General features: G+C 42.7%; 1 long non-coding RNA gene across 1 annotated transcript in view; it reads right to left on the bottom strand.

The window, feature by feature from the left end:
• Positions 1–494: 494 nt before the first annotated feature.
• LOC133098340 (uncharacterized) overlaps positions 495–6,000 on the bottom strand; it is a 54,588-nt gene continuing 49,082 nt past the window's right edge. The window contains exon 3 of the long non-coding RNA XR_009702133.1: positions 495–584. This is a non-coding gene — a long non-coding RNA (uncharacterized LOC133098340). The remainder of the gene's footprint in view (positions 585–6,000) is intronic.

Here is a 6,000-nt window from a genome sequence, read left to right as displayed (position 1 = left end):
GTGGTGGGCCAAACGGTGGCACCAAAGATATGTCCATTTCCTAATTTCCGGAACCCATGAATATTACCTTTCATGGCAAAAGATGTGATTAAGTTAAGGATCTTGACAGGAGGAGCTTAATCCCGGATTATCTATGTAGACCCTACGTGCAATCGTATGTATCTTCATGAGAGCCGGAAGGAGTTTTGACACAGACAGAAGAGGAGAAAACACACAGGAAAGGTGAGGTGAAGACAGAGGCAGGGATTGGAGTGATGCAGCCCCAAGCAAAGGAATGCCAGCAGCAACCAGAAGCTGGAAGAGGCAAGGAATGAATTCTCCGCTAGGGCCTCCAGAGGAAGCGTAGCCATGCTGACACTTGGATTTGAAACTTCTGGCCTCCAGAACTGTGAGAGAATAAATTTCTACAGTTTTAAGCCACCAAGTTTGTGGTACTGTGTTACAGCGGCCACAGGAAGCTAACATAGACGGCAAAATGTGTTCTACCTCCCTGTTCACCAGTGTTGCTCTTGAGGACTGGAATGGGGTGTCGCAGGCTTGTTAGCGTGGTTCTCATCTTTGGATCAACTTGGCATCAACTCATCCTGAAACAGCAGAAGAGAAATTAAAACCGGGTAAAAAAGAGGAAGAAAATTGTATAAAAACTACCTATATTATTATTGAACTTAAATTTTACTCTGATCTTCCTGGTAGCTGAGGCTAAAAGAAAATCAGGATGGATTATATAATTTTCATTTCTGATTAAAAGGAATCACATCTGTTCTTCAAGAAACACGCGTCTTTCCCTCATATTATATTCTAAGAATAACTGAGCAAGTATATCTTCATACACTGGACAAGAGATAAAATGTCAACAGTAACGTAAGAAGATCGAGGGACTGTCCCCATGTGGAGGTTTCTCGTGTAATCCTTGGATAAAAACTACAGCCCAAAAGAGAAACACAGTTCAACATCCCGGCCACACAGGCTGGAATCCAGGAACGAGAGCTCACATGGATACAGGGTGCCAGGGTTCACAAAGTGCTTTTATACCCATCATCCTATATGTGCTCAAACAGTTCCTGAGAGCCAGACAGGGCAGACAGTATAATCTGCATTTTCAAATGTATAAACCAAGGCCCAGAGAAGTGAAGAGAGTGTCCCAAGGTCACACAGCTGGTGACTGGCAGGGCTGGGTTTCAGTGAGACTCCAAGAACAGCTCTCCAGGCACGCTGGCTCTACTTAGTCCACATGCCTCCTACTGTTCTCCAAGGATTTCATGCCCGTCTGTCGTATCTCTCCAAGCACACTGAGCCTTTGGAGGAAAGGTCCTCCTCTCATACTTCTTGGGAAGCCCCTGCTACCTGCCCAGGGCTGGTCCTGAAAGATATCCCACCATGTGTCAGGCCCTGCCCCAGGAGAGAACATGCCCCACCCCACCCTGACCTGCTCTTTTAGTCAGTTCCCAAGCCAGCTGAGAACAGCTGCCTAAAGCAGAGGAATTGAGGATGGGATTGTGGGGTTCAAACCCAGTACCTCACAGAGGGATCTAGGAGTTAGCACAATGCCCAGCCCGGCCAGGGCGCTGTCCACCCCGCAGTGCTGACCTGCCTCCGGTTGCTGGGAAAAGATGGGACCCCCCAGGGAGACGGGTTTGGCCTTCCCATCTCCCAACCCTCCACGACCAGCGGCTGAGGGGGTTGGAGACATTTTGTCCCCTTATGGACCAGGAAGAGAAAGAGAAGGAAGGGCTGACTACTGCTCTTCTCCCTCACTTTCTCCCCACCCATGCCCTTTGGTGCCTCTTTTTCCCTGATTCATCCTCTTCCTCTGCTTTCACCCCATTCCAGCCTCCTTGTCTTTCCTCTGGAGTCACTTTCCTTCCACTTCCCTCATCCCTATCCTCTCTCTCTGTTTCTTCCCTCCTCCCTCTTTATTTTTTTTTTATTGAAGTATCGTTGATTTACAATATTATATTAGTTTTGGGTGTACAACATAGTGATTCAAATTTTTTATAGACTATACTCCCTTTAAAGTTATTACAAAATAATGGCTATATTTCCCTGTGCTGTATAATATATCCTTGTTGCTTATTTATTTTATACATAGTAGTTTGTGTCTCTTAAACCCACACCCCTATCTCCCCCCTCCCCCCTTCCCTCTCCTCACTGGTAACCACTTGTATGTTCTCTATATCTGTGAGTCTGTCTCTGTTTTATTTTACACATTCACTTGTTTTATTTTTTTAGATTCCACATATAAGTGATAACATAGAGTATTCATATTTCTCTGTTTTACTTATTTCACTAAGTATAATACTCTCTTGGTCCAGCCACATTGTTGCAAGTTGCAGAATTTCATTCTTTTTAATGGCTGAGTAATATTCCATTATGTATATATACCACATATTCTTTAACCATTCATCTGTTGATGGGTACTTAGGTTGTTTCTGTATCTTGCTATTGTAAATAGTGCTGCTATGAACATTGGGGTGCATGTATCTTTTCAAATTAGTGTTTTCATTTTCTTTGGATATATACCCAGTATCAGAACTGCTGGATGATATGGTAGTTCTATTTTTTTTTTTTTTTAAGAACCTCATACTGTTTTACACAGTGGCTACACCAATTTACAATCCCACCAACAGTGTACTACAGTTCCCTTTTCTCTGCATCCTTGCCAATATTTGTTATTTGTAGACTTTTTAAAAAATAAATTTATTTATTTATTTATTTTTGGCTGCATTGGGTCTTCGTTGCTGTGTGCGAGCTTTCTCTAGTTGCGGCGAGCGGGGGTTACTCTTCATTGCAGTGCAAGGGTTTCTCATTGAGGTGGCTTCTCTTGTTGCGGAGCACAGGCCCTAGGCGCGCGCAGGCTCAGTAGTTGTGGTGCACGGACGGGCTTAGCTGCTCCACAGCACGTGGAGGACTCAAACCAGGACCAGCCCGGACCAGGACTCAAACCCGTGTCCCCTGCATTGGCAGGCGGATTCTTAACCACTGCACCACCAGGGAAGTCCTATTTGTAGACTTTTTGATGACATCCATTTTGAGAGGTGTAAGGTGATATCTCATTGTGATTTTGATTTGCACTTCTCTGATGATTAGCAGTGTTGAGCAGTTTTTCATGTGCCTGTTGGCCATCTGTATATCCTCTTGGGAAAAATGTCTATTCATGTTCTCTGCTCATTTTTAATTGGGTCATTATATATTGAGTTGTATGAGCTGTTTATAGATTTTGGATATTAACCCCTTATCAGTCATAACATTTACAAATATTTTCTCCCATTCAGTAGGTTGTCTTTTCATTTTGTTGGTGGTTTCCTTTGCTGCGCTAAAGCTATTAAGTTTAATTAGGTCCTCTACAATGAGGTACCACCTCACACCAGTCAGAATGGCCATCATTAAAAAGTCTACAAATAATAAGTGTTGGAGAGGGTGTGGAGAAAAGAGAACCCTCATACACTGTTGTGGGAATGCAAATTGGTGCAGCCACTACGGAAAACAGTATGGAGGTTCCTTAAAAAACTAAAAATTTTGTTGCCATATGATCCAGCAATTCCACTCTTGGCCATATATCTGGACAAAACTGTAATTTGAAAAGATACATGCACCCCTATGTTCATAGCAGCACTATTTACAATAGGCAAGACATGGAAACAACCTAAATGTCCATTGACAAATGAATGGATAAAGATGTAGTATATATATACAGTGGAATACTACTCAGCCATAAAAAGAATGAAATAATGCCATTTGCAGCTATATGGATGCACGTAGAGATTATCACACTAAGCTAAGTAAGTCAGAAAGAGAAAGACAAATACCATACAATATCACTCATATGTGGAATCTAAAATATGACACAAATGAACTTATCTATGAAACAGAAATAGACTCACAGACATAGAGAACAGATGTGTGGCTGCCAGGGCAGTGGGCAGGGGAGGGATGGATTGGGAGTTTGGGACTAGCAGATGCAAACTATTATATATAGAATGGATAAACAACAAGGCCCTATTGTATAGCACAGGGAACTATATTCAATATCCTGTAATAAACCATAAAGGAAAAGAAAAAAATTTTAATAACATTTAAAAAAAATTTAATTAGGTCCCATCTGTTTATTTTTATTTCTTTCACCTTAGGAGACAGATAATATATATATATATATATATATTGCTACCATTTACATCAAAGAGTAGTCTGCCTATGTTCCCTTCTAGGAGTTTTGTGGTTTCAGGTCTTTCATTTAGATCTTTAAACCATTTTGAGTTTATTTTTGTATATGGTGTGAAGAAATGTTCTAATCTCATTCTTTGACATGTAGCTGTCCAGTTCTCCCAGCACCACTTGTTTTAAGAGACTATCTTTTCCCCATTGTGTATGCTTGCCTGCTTTGTCACAGATTGACCATAGGTACACAGGTTTATTTCCAGGCTCTCTATCCTATTCCATAATCTATGTGTATGTTTTTGTACAAGTACCATGCTGTTTTGATTACTGTAGCTTTGTGGTAGTCTAAAGTCAGGGGCCATGATTCCTCCAGCTTTGTCTTTTTTGTCTCAAGATTGCTTTGGCAGTTCAGGGTCTTCCCTTTCCTTATTTTGAAGCATATCTCAGATATTATATATTTTTGTCCATAAATATTTAAGTGTGGGCCTTTAAGGGATATAGTTAATTTAAAAAACATAACTAAAATATACTTACTATTCCTTAAAACTCTGCATTAATTTAAGATTATCAAATAGTAAGGGGGCATTCACATTTCCAATTATTGTCATGCTTTTCTGCTCTCCCCTTCTGCCTCTTTTAATAAAGATAATGATACCTCTTCCACTGCAAAGCCCTTCCAAACACATTAACTTATTTAATGCTCATATTTGCCCTTGGAGGACGTTCCTCCTTCTGGAAATGAGGAAAGTGAGGCTCAAAGAGGTAAAGAGACTTGTCCAAGGTCACACAATGGGCTAGGGGCAGAGCCAGACCCTGGCACAGGCCCCGTGCCTCCTAGCCCTTGCTTCTTTCCACCCCAGGGGCCTCGCGATGGGAGATTTCAACCGTCAAGCTCAGAGGCTCCAGGGGAACCTGGAGGAACAGGCTGAGAGACCCTACCCCAGTGGCAGCAGGCTGGATAGTGTGCATCCCCAGCTAGGGAGGTACATCCAAGCTCTTTCCTCCAGGTAACAACAGGACCAATTCCTTGGCTCAGGCTTATTTGCATGCAGTAGCTCCCCAAAGCCCGGACAGTGGCTGGGGCTTATCACCCCACCTCCTGAGCAGCGTGCCTTAAGCCCCCTGCACTACGGCAGATTGGACACTGACACCCAAAGGGCAGGCACAATAGCCAGACCACTCAGCCAACCTTATCTTAATTCTACTTTTTGCCTAAGTGCAGGAGGAGGGCAAAGGTCTCTGTGTTTTTCTTCTGGGAACCTCCTTGCTTAGCCAGCCCTGCACATGCAGAGAATGCCATGGATTCCATTCTAAATCCCCTGGCTTTTGTGGCTAATTCTTCCATTAGTCTGCAGACTACAGAGCAAACCCCTCAGCCTGGCATTCAAGAGCTGCAGTCTGCCCAACACACTGATATAGCCTATCATAGAGACCAATGGGACACGGTACAATTTCAAGGCAGGCAAAAAAAGCTTTATACTAGCTAATTCCTGAAATTATCCTATTAGAACTTCACTTCTTTATCTTTAGACTGTGCATCTCTGTTTAAATGCAAGCATTGTTCCTGTCAGCAGTGTCCATTAAATCTCCTTCCATACCTCAAATTTAATGTCCTAATATTACCACTTGCTACTTGTTTACCCATATAAACCGTGGCATTTCATATCTCCATACCTTTGCTCATGCAGTTTCCTCTGCCTGGAACTTCATTTCTTCCTTCTTCGTCCACTAACTACTAGGGGTGCTACCTCCTCTGAGGAATCTTTCTGAACGCCTCCTCCTCTCACAGCCTTCCCACCCCCACACTGGGCAAAGGGCCCTTTCTTGGGTTTAACTTGACCATAG

This window comes from Eubalaena glacialis, chromosome 9 (assembly GCF_028564815.1).
Source record: "Eubalaena glacialis isolate mEubGla1 chromosome 9, mEubGla1.1.hap2.+ XY, whole genome shotgun sequence".
Classification (NCBI taxonomy): Eukaryota; Metazoa; Chordata; class Mammalia; order Artiodactyla; family Balaenidae; genus Eubalaena; species Eubalaena glacialis.
This window is presented reverse-complemented; position numbering and strand designations above follow the sequence as displayed.